The sequence below is a fragment of the Mus caroli genome, unplaced genomic scaffold, assembly GCF_978045245.1.
Source record: "Mus caroli unplaced genomic scaffold, Mus_caroli_1 scaffold_1, whole genome shotgun sequence".
Taxonomy (NCBI): Eukaryota; Metazoa; Chordata; class Mammalia; order Rodentia; family Muridae; genus Mus; species Mus caroli.
In genome coordinates this window covers 187,987,751-188,004,700 of record NW_028227256.1, presented here as the reverse complement: position 1 = coordinate 188,004,700, position 16,950 = coordinate 187,987,751, and the positions used below count along the sequence as shown (strand labels likewise).

Sequence of the window (16,950 nt, the reverse complement as noted above, 5' to 3'; positions counted from 1 at the left end):
GAGAGGGGGAGGAAGGAAGGAAGGAAGGAAGGAAGGAAGGAAGGAAGGAAGGAAGAAAGAAAGAAAGAAAGAAAGAAAGAAAGAAAGAAAGAAAGAATCCTTTAGCTTATCATCTTAGACGTAGCACATACAAGCAGATCCTATGTCTTGGGCTGTAGTGAGAGATTTCTATGAGATTTCTCCATCTCCTTAGAAGACCAACCTTGCCTCACTCATGGGAGCTCTACTCACATCATTCTCCACACACATCTAATCAACAGAGTGGGGTTGGGTTTCACTCTCTAATACTGTTGACATCTGAATTCAGAGATTAAAGGCTTGGGCGAGCTCACGATGGGGGACATATTTCAACCACAGCAGGGTGCTTTTCAAGAGAAGCCACACACATACAGTTAGGTTCTGGGTGTTAGAATAAAGCAGGGGCATGGAAATACGGAAAGAAGAGCAAGGTTTCAGAAACCTAGAACAAGAAACAGATTATGTGAAAGCTTGGGATACGTTGGAAATTTTAGATCTCTTCTAAGAGCCCAGACGAGTGTCAAGTGTGACTGAACCTCTTAAACTGTGGTTCTTGGGTAAACACCGAGGGCAAGACTGTCAAAATGATCATGCCACTGGGTAGAAGATGGCTGTGGTCATTCAATAAGACATAAGCAAAAAGGAAAAACGCTATCAGGCTATCAATGTATGCTAGAAACACCCCTACAATGATGGGGTAAATGGAGACGCTGGCAACAAAGCAAGGGCTAGCCTCGGCCAGCTGGCTGCAGAGAGCATGGAGATGTTAGAATTAAGAGGGAAGCCACAGGAGAACTTTTCTCACAGTCTGTTTCCTCTTCAACTCTATACCTGGGCTGGAGAGATGGCTCAGATGATAAAGTGCTTGGTACAAAGGCATGAAGTTTTGCTTCAACTTCCATTACTCACATAAAATAAAATAAAATAAAATAAAATAAAATAAAATAAAATAAAATAAAATAAAATAAAAAAGACAAAACAAAACAAAGCACACACAAAGACAAAACAAAAAACAAGGGTTGTGGTATGTGTTTGAAACCAGCAGTTGGAAGTTAGAGACAGGTGGATCCCCAGCGCTTACTGGTCAACCTGCCTATCTATGCTCTGGACCAATAGCAGAACTCCATTCTCAAAAATAAGGTAGAAGGCTCCTGAGGCATGACACTAGAGACTTACCTCTGCTCCTCCCTGCACAAGCTCAAGAAAAATATATCAAGAACACACACAGATTCAAGACAATGGTGGGAGAGAATGAACAGTCACAGCGACAAAACACCCAAGTTTCATTCTGTTGCCATGACGAACACGATGACTAAAGCAACTTAGAGGAGGAAAGGGTTTATCCGGCTCCACTTCCAGGTCATCGTCCATCACTGAGAAAAGTCAGAACACAAGCTCAAGCAGGAACTTGAACAAGAAATCACAAAGTAACAGTTTGCTTGATGTTCAGGCTCATGTTAAGCTAGGTTTCTTATACATCACGGGACTACCTGCATGAAGATACTGCTGCCCACAGGCTGAGCCCTCATGCATCAATGAGCCATCAAGACAACCCTCTATAGAACTGCCCACTGGGTGAGCTTCATCTAGGCAATTCCTCAATTGAGACAGTCTTTTCAGAATACTCTAGGCTGTGTCAAGTTGACAAGTGAAGCCAGCCAACCCTCGGGGCTTCCATAGTCCCTGTCTTTTCCTCTATCTCCACCTCTTAAAATGCTCCTTTACAGAATGGGTTCTCTGGCCAAGTAAAGTTTAGTTCAAGCTGGGTATGAGGGCTATACCTATAACTCCAACACTCAGTATGAGAAGATGAATTTAAGGCTAACCTTGGCTACATGGTAAGTGTAAGCCAGCCTTTGGTTTCCCAGTAAGAACTTTTCTCACAACAACAACAATAATGTTCTTGGTTTAGTATAAAAATTAAAAATATCAGTGTTGTGCTATGATATAAAAAGAGGAAAAGGACTCGTGGAGACATCGAGGTAGACATGACTCCCCGTGAGTCACAGGCCTATGCATAAGCCAAGAGGACACACTGTGAAGAGCCAGAGAAAAGGCTGAGATTCTTGCCCACCTGCTGCTTTGTCAGAAGGTCTGTACTCTAATTAAAGAGGGAGAACAGGGAGAGCACGCTTGTTAACTTACAACGCAGAGCAGGAGCATTTCATCCAAATAGATGCAGACTGTGAACTGCTCACACCAGCAGTGATCCAGAAATCAGGATATCCCGGCCAAGACACCTAAGCTAAAAACTACATGTTTATTGAATCATAAAAGACATGCCTGCTAACAATTCCCAGTGGGTGACTGAGGGAAATAACTCACCATTGTGAAGTCAATACCCCTTGGTGAGAAAAATATCACTCATTGATAGAAATTGATTTTTCTTTTCCTTCAGAAATTCCCCAGGGGTAAACAACGATTTTTCTTCATAGCAAATACAGCTAAAGAAGGTGACGTGAAGACCTCCATTTTACCCCGTCGTGAGCATGAAACTCAAAGCGATTGGTGTGACTGCAGATGCCTTCTGACCTGTGGAAATGCGGTCTCTGCTTCTGATTGTTTCAGTTTCACTGTCGCAAGCCACAGAACCTCCGAGATAAGGCGATGAGTGCTCCTCGCTTTACTTGACAGGATCAGTAAGAACAAAACACTGCTGGTGTTATAAAGAAGTCAAAAATTCATATGAAAACTACAACTTGGACTTTTTAACTAATACGTTTAATAACAACCAACTTTTTTACATTTTTCTCCCCTACCCTTCTACCCCATTTGCATCCCTAAATTGTTCAGAAGTCCAAAGCAGCCTCAAAACTAGACACTCGTGAACTTCACAAAAGCATAAAACTTTCGTGAACAAATGAGCAACAAGACTGAATTTAATGTATTTTACATCTAGCTTGTTGGTACCAACCAATGATATTTGCTTATTGATGAGGCTATGGTAAGTTATAAATCATCTGTGTTATAGATTGTCTTCCTAGGACAAATATGTGATTGAACAAGAACTTGCTTTCTACCCTGTTGATAAGAAAGGACAGATGGAGGGCTGGGGGCAGGGGAGAAGGGAATGTTATCCAATTCGTGTTTGTTGAAATGGGTGCCACAGATCACTGGCAGAATCTCCACTGGTTGACAACTCCCCTGAGCAGCTACAGATTAATCCAGCATCCAGATGACTGGGTTCTCTGAGGAGAGAGCACTGGTGTGTTGGTGACTAGAGGCTGAGACCAAACAGAAGGAAACTGGAAGCCAGCAACCTATCTGTGCAATTTTGTTCTTTTGCCCTTTGGTGGGGCTGGAAGCTTACCAGTGACATTCCCGTAATCATCCCTGTCCTGTCTGAAGGAACAGACAGACCCAGGAGCAAAGTTCACTGATGTGTCACAGGGTCACGACCTACAGACCTTGGGACGCATCAAACCAGATTGATTTTATTCTTCTAATGGTAAATATAAGTTACATGTCTGGGGTCACATTACATGTCTACAGAAAAACAGCACAAAACAAAGGCCAAAAGATGTAAATTAAAATGAACTTAACACTTGGGCTGTCTCCTTAGCCCACTGAGTAAAGGACATGCCACATGAGGCATGCCATTCCAAACTGATTGCCACAAGTTGTCCTTTAAGACAGAAGGAGGGAGAGGGAGAGGGGGAGGGGGAGGGGAGGGGAGGGGAGGGGAGGAGAGGAGAGGACCTAACTCTTGAGGCTACCTTCCCAAAGAAGTAGCTTCTTTCAAAAGAGAAAATAGCCTTGATCCACCCCAAGTCCTAAAGCCAAATACAGCATTTCAAGTTTTAATTTTCCACTTCTTTAAAATTCAGCATTCACTGTCATGCTTCGGTAGGGCTAAATGGTTCCTTATTGTGTCAAAGCATTTCTGGGAGCTGGGATGTAGCTCAGTTGGTGGACATGTGGCTTCACTGATAGAATGCTTACCTAGCCCGCATGCAGGAAGCCCTGAGGACAATTAAACATAAAATTGGGTGCAGTGGTACCAACTTCGTAGCCTTGGGATTCAAGATGTGTTGCCAGAAGGAGCAGAAGTGGAAGGCTATTGGGTTACATGATATTCTGTCTTTAAAAAGAGAAGAAAGGAAAGGGAAGGGAAGGGAAGGGAAGGGAAGGGAAGGGAAGGGAAGGGAAGGGAAGGGAAGGGAAGGGAAGGGAAGGGAAGGGAAGGGAAGGGAAGGGAAGGGAAGGGAAGGGAAGGGAAGGGAAGGGAAGGGAAGGGAAGGGAAGGGAAGGGAAGGGAAGGGAAGGAAAGGAAAGGAAAGGAAAGGAAAGGAAAGGAAAGGAAAGGAAAGGAAAGGAAAGGAAAGGAAAGGGGAGAGGAGGAGGAAGAGGCTGGAGAGAGGGGACAGAAGTTAAGAGCACTGGATGCTCTTGCAGAAAACCTGGGTTTGTTTCCCAACACCCACATGGTGGCTGACAGTCATCTGAAGCTCCAGTCCCAGGGGATCGGATCTTCTGTCCCCTGAGAGTGCTGGACATACATGTCTTTGTAGACATACATTCTGGCAATACACTCATACACATAAAATATTTTTTAATCTTTCTTTTTAAAAAAGAAGCAAAGTATTTCTGAGTTTCAAACACACACACTGAGAAGTGTCGCTGCTGAGAAACAGAGAATGGAAGATTCCTGCAGACAGGACCATGGGCAGCCAAGATGGCCAGGGCAGAGGAGAGCAAGGAGAGCCCGCTAGCAAGGATGTGAGGCTAGGGAGCTAGGGGTATGGCTTAGTTGGTAAATTGTTGGCCTTGCAAGCACAAGAACATGATTTCCATTCCTACATCCCACATTAAGACAAAAAACCCAACCAACCAACCAACCAACCAACCAAACAAACAAACAAAAAGCCTATCCCAGGAGTGGTGCTGAGTGTTTTAATTCAGCTTTAGCCTGAGAGAGGCTGAAACAGGCAGATCCCTAGGGCTGCCAGCCTAGCCTCCCAGACAAGCTTTAGGACAGTGAGAGGCTTGTCTCAAGACAAAAGAAAAGAAGGAAGGAAGGAAGGAAGGAAGGAAGGAAGGAAGGAAGGAAGGAGGGAGGGAGGGAGGGAGGGAGGAAATATATAAGAAAATAAAATAAATAAAACTAAAAGAATAAAAAATAAATTTAACTTAAAAACAAAAGTAGATATGAGTATAGAACAGTGCCTGAGGAATAACACCCACCTGGATGTCCTCTGTGCCCATCCCCCCACACACACACACAAACACATACACACATATACATACGCACATACACTCACATACACATATACTCACACATACACATACACACATACGCACATACACACACATACACACATACACACACATACACACACATACACACATATACATATACACACACATACACATACATATACACACATACACACACATATACACATACACACATATACATATACACACATACACATATACACACATACATATATACACACATACACACACATATACACATACACACATATACATATACACACACATACACATACATACACATATACACACATACACACACATACACACACACATACACACATATACACATACACACACATATACATATACACATACATACACACACAGACAAACACACACACTCAGCAAAAATGGAAAGGCAGCAATGACTACATCACATCTAGCATCTCATTCAAACTGAAAACTGACCAAGACGCAAAAGGGAACTCCAAGCTGCTCTGTTATCATGCATGCAGCCAAGGTTTCCAAAAGTAACGTGTCCAGAAGTTATCACAGGGACTTCACCCCAAGAAAACACTTCCTGGCAAGCATGGGCATGGTGGGTCTGAGGCAGACTGAGGAGACAGCCCTCCTCTTAACAGGCTCTGCTGAGTCTTTCCTCAGAGAGCAGTCTGAAGATGTCAGTCAGCATGCTGAAGCTGACTGGGCCACAGAAGAAGATGCAGTGAATAAGTGAATTCGTGCCCCAGTAGCCATCTGCCTTGTTTCTGTCAAGAGCAGGATCAAGACTCCAGTAAGCAGCTCAGAGCCTGGGACTGTGAGTTTCCCCTTTTCCTTCTCTTGTCTTTTCCCAGGACTTACATTTGGGTCAGGACAGAAATCTCACAGTGCATGGGACTTAGCTCCCTGGGCCTGTGGTGAGTAATACCCAGAGACATGGACTTTAGGAAGCATGCTCCCTTCAAAACTCGCCCTCTCCTTCCATTTCTCGGTCTCTAGGGGGAGCAATGGCTTTTGTCTCTACAGTTCTGGGGACACTCTGGGCTGAGAATGGCTCCTCAGTCCCAAGGCTGCCTGTCTGCAGAAGATCTCTTGCCAAAGGATGGAGCGAGCGCACTCAGCCCAGGCCCAGCTGCTCCAGATAAGAGGTGGCCCGTGTTAGCACGCAGGCTTCCTCTGTGCCCCAGCAGGGCCTTCCTTTTCCAAACAGTCTCCCTTTAATGTTGGCCAGTGTTGTTTTTCCATTGACTCAACATCTAGTCTCTGGTGGTAAGCCAGTGAGGAAAGCTGGAGCGGGGGAAGGGACCGTGGGCCAGAGGGTGTCTAAGCCACAGAAAGATGGACAGGCAGCCACATCGCCAAGCGAGCTGGCCACCTGCTTCGGAAAGACAGTGACCGAGTCTCAAGGCCATGCTTCCTCTATGGCAACTCTTCCTCCAGTTGCTATGTCAGCCGTGGGGCCCCCCACCACCCCCCGGGGTCAGCTGACCTCACTTCAGCTTGGAAAACTTCAAGGGTGTATAACCTTTCATTAGAAGTGTCACTGTGTTGTTTAAAAGAAAGGAAAGGACGAAAAGTTATTAAATAACATTGAATAGGGGAAAGAGCAGTTCAGAGAGCCAGGCTGAGGACAGAGCTCAGCGTAGAATGTGTAGCTTAGTGTTCCAAAGTCCTGGAGTCAGCACCGAGTACCCGCTTCCCAAAAAGATAATTCTAGGAAAGAAACGATGAAATGAAGACATTGAATGAGGGAGAACTGAACAGAAAATAGCAAAAAAAAAAAAAAAAAAAATGGAAGGAAAAAAAAAAGAGAGAAGAGTTGTGACAAGGAACAGTCTAGACAGAATGAAAGCCAGTGAGGTGGGGAAGCAAAGACGGTGGAAAGGTTTGAAGAGAAAATAAATCAGGGTGGGAAGGGAAGAAGGAAGGAATGGATGGAAAGGGGAGGGGGCGGCTTCTGTGTGCAATCCAGAACGAGCCTGCTTCCCCAGAAGCTCTTTCTGGAGCCCGGGGAGAGGGCAAAAGGTTGAGGGTGGACTGTACACTTCTCAGAGGCTGCTTTGCACAGTGCAAGGTCAAAGGGCATCTTCAAAACCAAATCTCGATCAGAGCCAGCTAAATGTTTTGACTTGAGGGAGACACCGTGGATTAAAAAGCAAAGCAGCAGTGTGGGGAAGAAAGGGACGGGAAAAGAAAGAAAGTTTCAGAAATGAAAGAACCCCGTGGGGGACACAAAGGGGACGCCAGAAAACACTTCTGAGTCAGCCTAACATGCTGTAAAGATCGCCCAAGACAAGTTGTCATGTCGCCTTAGTGACACCGGCGAGGCTGACACAGTACTTGGTCTCCCTTCCTCCTCTAATCCCTCCCTGCGCTCTGCAGAAACACGCACCACGTTTAACAGGATTAAACTGCCCCCCCTTTATTTTTTACAATTCTATTTCAACAAAACGGGGATCCTCGGATCCGCCGGCGTTCTCTGATGCGCAGCGAAGCCTGGCCTGCACGGCTTTCCCCTTCATGGGCTTCGCTGGTATCTGGAGGGAAAATGGAAGCAGACAGCTTGCTAACTCCTCTCCATTCAATAAGTCTGTTGTGGAAATAACCACAGTTTGTGGGTGGAAACACTGATGGTCGGATAATCAAGGAATAGCTGAGGGTATAGAAATGGGCCTATTAAAACAAGGCAGGGGCGGGAGGGGTAGCCCCGTGGTTAGGAGCACTATATGCTCTTACAGGGGACCCGGGCCCATTCTCAGCCCCTATGTGGTGGTTTACAACCACCTGTAACTCCGTTTCAGAGGACTGAATGCCTTCTTCTGACTTCTATAGACACTAGAGATACACATACATACTGCAGGGGAAACATTCATACACAGAAACAATGTTCCTGCAGACATCACGATGGCCCCAGGGGAATTGTCTTACATCCCAGCAGGATGACCTGTGTGTTGTGTAATGGTTTCCTCCAGATCGATAGAAGGAAGCTCCTTAAACAAGAAGATGAACAACTCAAAATAGCTTCAGGAAGTCCCTGAAACTGACCAGATTCATTAGTAATCAGTAAAAGCTGAGAGCTTCCCTCAGCTGAGCTAAGCCAAGCTTTGAGGAAGGAAGACTCTCAGAAGAGTCAAGCTGCAAAGACTCAGACTAGCCAGATGTTTGGAGAAACAAAAACCAGGTGAGCTGCCTGGTAGAGGTTTAGACCAGAGTCAGTTGGAAAGAACACTCACCAACCTGTTGAGCTGCCCGTAGGCTGTGCAGTGCACTCCAGGTTTCCAGCTTCTGTGAACTGTCACCCATGTGGGGTGCCAAGGAGAGGCTGTTCCAAAAACTCTGGATGAGAGGCAAAAGCATGAAGACCTCGCTTTCATTTGGGGATACAGCCGCTTTGGAGTCACCTCTGATCCTCTAAGTAACCCCATCCCACACTCCTCTGTGTAACCCCGATAAAACTCACTGGTTCACCACGTTGGACTTTGGCGGTATCCATGCTTTGGACTGCCATGGGATCCCTAACAGGCATGAGCAGATGTGTGTTTTCTCTCCCCAGGAAAAGATTTATCACAAAACACTGGGTTCTAATCCAGGCTCTGCAATTGACTGTCTTTTGGCCTTGACCAAGTTGTAAGAACTCCTCCAGAATCAATGGACTCATCCATGCCATGGGGATAGCCCTGTATGTTGGTAGAATCAGATGCAACACACTTCATGTCCTCGCTAAGAATCTTATATTCCATTACATATGCTCCTGCTTGCAGGAGCATAATATTTATAACGGGTATTATAAATACACTGTGCGACTTAGCTCATTACATTTGCCTTTTATTTGGAAGGACATATTTAACCGATGGTCTCTTCCCATACTCGATGACATTTGCTTTCCTTTTTATAATTTATTTTTAATAAGTGCATGCGTCCGTGTGAGGTATGTCCCTGTGAGGGCAATGGCTAGAAGAGGCCAAAAGGGGGTGCCAGACTTCCTGGATCTGGAGTTACAAACGGTTGTAAACCACCCAAGGTGGGTTCTGGGTGACTCAGGAGAGAAGCAAGTGTTCTGCATCACTGAGCCACCTCTCCAGCCCACCCACAATATTTTCAGCGGAAAAACAGAAGTATGGGGTACAAAGTCAGGGGTACAGAGAGAGCGTTCTCTGAAGCTGTGGCGGTGGCTGCCGCGGCGGCTCAGCATCTTCCTGCCGATTGCATCTTCCCTGTTTTTATGCAAAGGTCACTTTGGAATATGAGAAAATGAGGTCTTCATGCTTTGGCCTCTCATCCAGATTTTGTAGAACAGAGCTCCTAGCTGAGGCTTCAGAAAGCTGACCAAATCAAACAGAGCTTAATCACTGCTCGAGTTGGGTCAGCACCAGAATTGGCCATGGGCTGCTCTCTCTACAGGGCCGCCAAATGCCAGGCTTTGCAGGGTCTTAGCAGCAGTGGTGCCCTGGAATCAAGAAAGTGATCCCCTTCCCTGAGTTCGATTGGAGTTTCACTCCTACTAGACCCTTCCAGGACCACAGCCAGACATAATCCCCCAGGAGAGACAAGAGGAGCTGTCCAGTGTTTTGAGAGAAAGAACTGGCTTTTCTGGCGTTTGGAGGGGAGGACTGGTCAACTCTGGTTCTTAGGTGGGGCAGAAGGAAACTGATTTAGGAGCAAAGGGGACGCTGATGTGCAGAGTCTGGGGGCAGGGGGCAGGGGACAACAAGCACAAACAACATACCCAAGGGGTCACTGACTGAGCAAAGGCCATATTATCCCTCCTTCCAATCACACACACACATATACACGGGAGGGTGCAGGATGTCAGTCCTCTGTGGGTGATGGCTACAAAGTGTTGGTCCAAGTCCCTTCACAGCCAACCTGGGATTATCAAGGGAGCTGCTTCAAAACTCTAGGCTAGGGGAAGCCAAGAAACTTTGGCCTTCACCAGACTAGAACCAGAACCCAGGCCAAACTTAGCCTCCTGCCCTACTTCCTTACTCTTGCCTGGCCCTTAAGTTCCACCTCAACCCTCCGCTCTCTTGAGTGTCAGGATTGGAACTGGGTGCCATGCGCACCAAGGTTTTCTTCATCTTCTAGTGCCTTACACGCTCCTCGAAGCCCCTCGTTCTCATTCTCTCTCGTGGCACTCTTGATCGACACAACCCATCCAGCTCACTCACACTCCACAGGGACCCCCCCCCACACACACACCTGTACTCTCTCAACTTCCATCCACACGCCTTTAGATTTTCCCCTTTCTGTCACCATGGCTTTCTCTTTCTCCTGCCAGAGCGCTCTCTCTCTCTCTCTCTCTCTCTCTCTCTCTCTCTCTCTCTCTCTCTCTCTCTCTCTCTCTCTCTGTCTCTCTCTCTCTGTCTCTCTCTCTCTGTCTCTCTCTCTCTGTCTCTCTCTCTGTCTCTCTCTGTCTCTCTCTCTCTCTCTCTCTCTCACACACACACACACACACACACACACACACACACACACACACACAGGTGTACCATGCTCCCCCATCCAAAAGTAAAGTGTAGAAAAGTGCTCCTTCCAGTGGACAGGGGCTTGTGACAGTGGCTTCCCCTAGAAGCCACAGGTTGCCTTGTCTTTCCCAGCAGCTTGGCCTCAGTATCATGTACCTTTCTGGGTTTCTTAGCTGTCATTTTCCTTTGTCCTGTAGGGTTGCAGGTATTTTCCACCTGAACATAGACTAGTTAGAGAGTCCAGGACTTCCCACACTCCCCAAAGATATACATCAATGTCCAAGGACAGGTTCGGAAGGGAGGTGCCCCCCACTCACCAGTCACACTCCGGGGTCCACCCCCCAGAGCCTGGACTGCTTCAAGCTGGCATTCCTTTTCTGGACCTCTTTAACCTAGGACTCTTGTCTCAAGCTTTCTGAGGGTTCCCAGGGCCCCCGTTACTGACTGCCACCTCTCTCTCCCTTAACTGGCCAGCGTCTTGATCTGGTGCATGCTGGATCAGCAGGTCCATTTCCTTGGCTGTCTGCCTTTGTCCTGGTACACAGTGGCAGCCAGGCATGGCACCTACCTGCCTGCCTGCCTCCTCTTCCTGCTCACAGCTGCCCTTGGCTGGGCTTCTGCATTGCCTTGCCATGGCTCGGATTCACTGGCTTCAGTGTGATTTTGTGAAGCTCCTTTTTAGCTTTACATGTACTCAGGAGAGATATTTACTCAAACATATAGAAGCATATGACATGTGACATACATTTATTTTTGTTTTGCCCAGAAATATTTTTCCTGCTTGCAGTTCCCTCTCTAGTAGAGCTTGTTTTTTTGTCCTGTGTTTCCATAGGCCTGACCTATAACTTCTACAGAGAAGCTTTATCATCTCTGACTGAAAGAGTAAAAGAGGACAAAATAAGCAACACCACGATGGTAAATGGCCCCTGCTTTCCTGGGGGTTTAGACTTGAAAAAAAAAAAAGAAAGAAAGAAAGAAAAGAGTTTCGTGTGCACAGGAGCACACAGCCAAGTTTGCAGACAAACATTGATCTGAATATATTTTGTGTGCTTAAATGGTATGTGTGTAAGGGGGGAGGGCATATAAAATACTCAGATACCAGTCATTCATGAGCTAGTCTCACCGTGCATTCATGTTTAGTTAATTTCACTCAAAGCTTGGGAACAAGAGGGAGGTCCAGGTCTGAGTATTTTTGTAAAGAATTCAGGTACCACTGCCTACCTCTTGTTCTAATACAGCTAAGTAACAATTGCATCTTAAACTACTCTGTGTCAAAGCTTCTCTGTAAGTCTGTGATTTGGGATATTATTCCCATTTTACAGATAAAGAGAACTGAGACATAGTCAGGTACAATACAAGGTCACAGAGAGTAGGCAAGTCTCTTGGATCTCTACCCTCAGGTGGGGTCGGAGTTGTTTTAATTCATCTTGGGTAATTTTGATGAATAGCAGGTTCTCAGATCTGCCTGCCCCACATCAGGTCTCCCAACCCTGCCACCATGCTAGCCTCCTAACAGCCTGCTCCTCCACGTTGGATAAAACATTTAAAACATATTTAAACAGCAATTTTGGGAAACTATGTAGCATATGGACTTTGCCTTTTGATCTCAAAATGATGACAAACAGATACTTAGATACTTCATAAAAGAAATATTACCAGAAAAAAAAATTATAGAAATCTGGCTTTCAGCTTGATTGTGCTTTAATTTAAACAAAATGCAACTTTGCTGGGTTCCCTTTTGTGGTATTCAGGCCTGGGCTTGTTTGTCTCTAGTGATGGTCCTCAGTCAACACTGAAACTGGATCTGTAACTTAATTCCCATCACCAAAACCCAGAAAATGCAGAAACACCTCTGAATTCTCCCCCTTGTCTCAGAGACCAAAGGAAAGGAGCCAGGAAAACACCCCAAACCCTTAAACAGCGCTAGGCAAGGGGGAGATCACTCTTCCATTCCGTGCTAAGGCCCAACCTCTTGCTAGTCCCTGCAAAGGGTCCCCATCTCAGCATCAGTGTCTGCACCAGCTTTGGCGCGCCACCTCCACAGCAACAGGCGGGGGAGGGGACATGGCGGGGACAGCGCGGGCCTGGTGACGGCCCACGTCTCCCTGCCGCGTGGGACACTCGCGGCCTGGGAGCAGGTGGCTGCCCTGTTCGGTCCGGTGTGCGCCGAACCGGGGGCGAACCGAGCTGAAAGGCAGCTTATGGCTGCTAAGGAAGGAGGCGAGGGCCGCAGGACACGGGTGGGGGCAGGCCAGGCAGTGGGCAGGTGGCCCGGATCCCTGCACGCTCGGCGGCGAACAAGCCACAGCATCTATCCCCCGGGGCCTGGATGCTGCGAACCAACGGAGAAGGCCAGGCAGGAGTGAGGACAGGGTGCACCGAGAGGGAGCCCCACTCGCGCCAGGCGCCGGCCAAGCACACTCCCCGCCTTCCAGCCCTTCCCGTAGTTTTCCCAGTACAGCGGGAGTGTTCCTCGCAGGCTTTGGAAAGCCAGCACCGAGCGGGCTCCGACGACGCGGAGAGAGGTGGCCTTGGGCATTAAGACAACAGAAGGCCACGCGGCCACTCTCGCAGAGTATTACAACCCTGTCCAGGCTGGAAAGAGTGGCGATGCCCAGAGGCTTGGCGTGATTTTGCCCACTGTGCCCCGCGTGCCGAGGAGTCTGTTGACACGAGCACCCCTCACCCACCCACTCCCTTGCCCCTATGGCCGGAGCCTGCCTTTGTACTTCGCTGACAGCAAGACTGGCTGATCACACCCACTGGTGGTGGCTGCGAGTGTGTTGGTGTGTGTGTGAGAGAGGGATCATTCCACTCTGTGACACCTCCAAGTACGGGGAAGAGCACCCGTTTGTCTCCGCAGGAGTCCCATTGCTTATCTCTGACCCAAGCGCTCTTCCAGTTTCTCTGTTGTGGACTGAAGAAGATAACTCTAACTCTCTCTCTCTCTCTCTCTCTCTCTCTCTCTCTCTCTCTCTCTCTCTCTCTCTCTCGTGTGTGTGTGTGTGTGTGTGTGTGTGTGTGTGTGTGTGTGTTTAAAAAGAAAGAAAGAAAAAAACAAAAAACAAAACCGAAATCACAGACTCTCTGCACCCTGGCCCTCAAAGCCTGGGAGAGGTTGCAGATGAACAAGCAATCTCAGGGAGTCTGAGCAGCCCCACCGAAGGCCTGGCGGGTGCCTCTCGCATCGCAGCGCGGCCCGGTGCAGTGGCTGGGTTATGTAAGAGAGAGCCCTCCCTGCGCTCCGCACCATCTGTTAATATCTTGATATTGGAAAGTTCGGTGCCTGAGGCAAAGCCAGGGCTGGCGGAGAATAGCTTCCAGCCTACTCCTTATTCTTCTAGGGCAGGGAATACCCTCCCCTAGCCCTTTGTTCGTTTCTGTCCACTTCCCCGCATCAAGCTGTCCTATGACACACACCCCCTTGGTCACCAGTAACCCTTCATTCCCGTGGGGTTTTCTTTGAGAACACCTTGTTGCGTGTTAAGTCTTTCCTATGAATGTTACCAGTGTGGCGATCCTGTGCCATTTTATGGTAAAATGTGTGTGTGTGGGCGCTCTTTTTGTTCTGGTGGGGAGAAAGCTTTATTATTATTATTATTATTATTTTAAATGAGTTTTTCTGACAGTCCTCATGGCTCCCAACTTCTTTGGAGGGATTCTCTGGTGTTTACTTTGAAAGCTGTTGGTTAAACAAACATCTCTCGGAGGCTTCTGTGCAGTGGGGTTCCCAAGAGAGAACCGCCGCAGCTGCTACTTGCCACTGATCTGGTGGCATTTCACTTTCTCCCCCGCCACTCAGAACAAATCCAGGTTGGGTTAGGCGTCATGCTGGGCACAGGGGAGGAGAGGGAGAGGCCAGCCTTCAGCCCGCCTCTAGGCGACGTGCAGCAGGCTGGTCTGCTCAGGCTGCTACAACGACCTCCCTCTGGTCCCCTCCTCAGGTGGGTGGTGGTGGGTGGGTGGGCAGGCAGGAGGCCTCCAAGGCTCTCCAGCATCCTGCTCTCGGTTTGCCTCTTCACTGGATCCGCTTGACACCCCCCCCCCCACACACACACACACATCTCTTAGGCACTAGTGACTGCTGTTTGTAAGGTTTCAGATGACCTATAAGCAATGCTTTCCCTTCCTGGCCCCTAAGGGTTTTTAAGAAGGAACAGGAGGAAAAGTCAAGGCAAAGTGTGTTTAGCCCAGATGCGCAACTGCTTTTCGCCAACAACACTTTAACCACTCTTCAGAGAAGCCACTAGTACAACCTGCAAGAGCGCGGCTTGTCCCAAGACGAATCAGAACTCGTGCTCACTTTAAGTGACTAGGATGGTGCTGGCCAGGGTGGGCAAAAGAATGGCTTGCAAGGAGCTTGGCCCCTGACTTCGCAGATGAAGCCGGTATTTAGGACACCTCTGGTCGCCAGGCTGACTGATAGCTTTTTCTTTATCAGAAAACAAACCGCGAGTCGGCAGAGATAGGGGCCCTGGGCCTCATGACCGCGACTACTCTAGTGCGGCTTGGAACCCAGGGGAGCTCCGCTTAAGCCCTGGCCAGACAGCACGCCGGGAGCCTGGCCTGGACAGTTAGGGGGCAAGACAGGGCTCGGCTAAACCTTTCAGAACCCCAGGTCGCCACCCCAGCTCACACGCCCAGCATGGCCAGCGCTCGGCTTTCCACGCGCAGCTCCTGTACCCTAGTGCGGGCTGCGAACTGCTGCAGCTGAGCGTGGCAAGCCGCGAGCGAGCCTCAGAGGCGCAGGCTGTCGGTGGGGAGTTTGCTTGTCTGTCTGGCGGTTACCCCAGCTTTATGTCAGGCCTATTTTGTCCCTCTGCGAGATTGATAAATGACTTATTTGCGGGCACGCAGGAAACTTTTCCCGCCGCCAGATCCCAATCGTGTCATGTGCAAAGCGCGCGTCCGAACGCTAAGTGCAACTAACACAAACTACAACAGAGTGGAATCTCTTCGTCCATCCTTGCCTCTTTTCTCCCCCTCCAACCTCCTTTCTCTTTCTTCCTCTGTATCCTTCCTTTTAGTCGTCGAACTGACGCTAACTTACAAGCGCAGATTCTTCACGAGAAAAATAAAGGGTCGAAAAATTCTCAGAATCCCAAATTCCACCCTTTTCAGTTTACCTCAAAGGTGTCCAACCCATATTTCACCCCCATTTAACTGGCACGTGAGTGGATAATTTCACTCCCTGGTCCCGATTTACGACAGGAGTCCATCATTGGAGGTGCGCAATGCTGTTTTCCGACTTGATCTCGGGAAGGTCTCCAGGCAGTCAAGGAGGTGGGAAGACGGATGGGGATGCTTAGGTGAGCTGCTTTTTTTCCTGCACACCCACCTAACTGGCCTGATTTTTTTTCTCTCTCCCTCTCCCCCTCTGTCCTTTTCAATATTTGAATTCCGTGCCTGCCAAAAGTTTCCCACAGGGCACACACTTCAGACATACACATTGACACCGTTGTTCGACTCACAGGGGATTAATATCCTCTCCCATTCTGATAAATCGGAGAAGGTCCTAGAGTGTGCGCGGCATACGAAGGCGGCGGGTCTGCTGGTGTACTCGCATCTCATAAATACTCTGTCACAACACGTTTCAACCTTTGATCTGATTGAATTGGAGGGACTCAGAAAAATTCTTGTCCCCACAGCACCTTTTGTAAAAGTCTCTAATCTCCTCGGTATGAACATTTAAAGTGCTTCTCAGCTCTTGAGGCTCGGGATTTATGGAGTGTTTACGTCCACACTGTCTCTTTAGTAAGCGCTGCTGTTAACTGCCCAGGGAGAGGACCATTCAAGCTGAGGCTGGAGGCTCTTCAGCATTTGTCAAGGAAAGCCAAGGCCCTCTTTAAGAGCCACGTTATCTGAAGAAATCTTGCTGCTATTTTTCACCCAAGATGTCAAACCAACGTGTGTTTTATGTGACTTTAAGTATTAGAGTCTGAGATGTCTTGCCCAATAAACTTTTAAGTTTGTCATTCAGACTTCGAAACCACGTCAATCCTATATCGAACTAATTTCTTTGGCCATGTTGGGATGCGCGAACTGGAGAAGGGTGGCCGAGAAATGATGTTTATAGCATATGTGGTCACTATGCCTACAATTGAAATAATATTTTTAAAGGTAACCGGGGGCGAAGTCCTATAAATTCTGAGGTCTGATTGACTGGGACTCGGCCAGTCGGGTAGAGCTTTTAATATCAGACTTAGCGGCCCCAGTGTGAAATCTCTGGCACCTATTTATTTTTTAA

At 47.9% G+C, this 16,950-nt stretch overlaps 1 protein-coding gene and 1 long non-coding RNA gene across 3 annotated transcripts in view; one reads left to right on the top strand and one right to left on the bottom strand.

The window, feature by feature from the left end:
* Positions 1 to 16,950, bottom strand: part of LOC110292153 (uncharacterized) — a 48,738-nt gene that overhangs the window by 30,774 nt on the left and 1,014 nt on the right. The window contains exon 1 of one of the 2 annotated variants that reach the window (XR_015048623.1): positions 2,164 to 3,683. The exons of the other annotated variant lie outside the window; for it this stretch is intronic. This is a non-coding gene — a long non-coding RNA (uncharacterized LOC110292153). Of the gene's footprint in view, positions 1 to 2,163; positions 3,684 to 16,950 lie in introns of those variants that run through there. 2 annotated transcript variants of the gene reach the window in all.
* The window catches only part of Prox1 (prospero homeobox 1), a 55,148-nt gene continuing 54,095 nt past the window's right edge, over positions 15,898 to 16,950 (top strand). The window contains exon 1 of the mRNA XM_085843755.1: positions 15,898 to 16,012. The gene's annotated coding sequence lies outside the window, so the exon portion shown is untranslated. The remainder of the gene's footprint in view (positions 16,013 to 16,950) is intronic.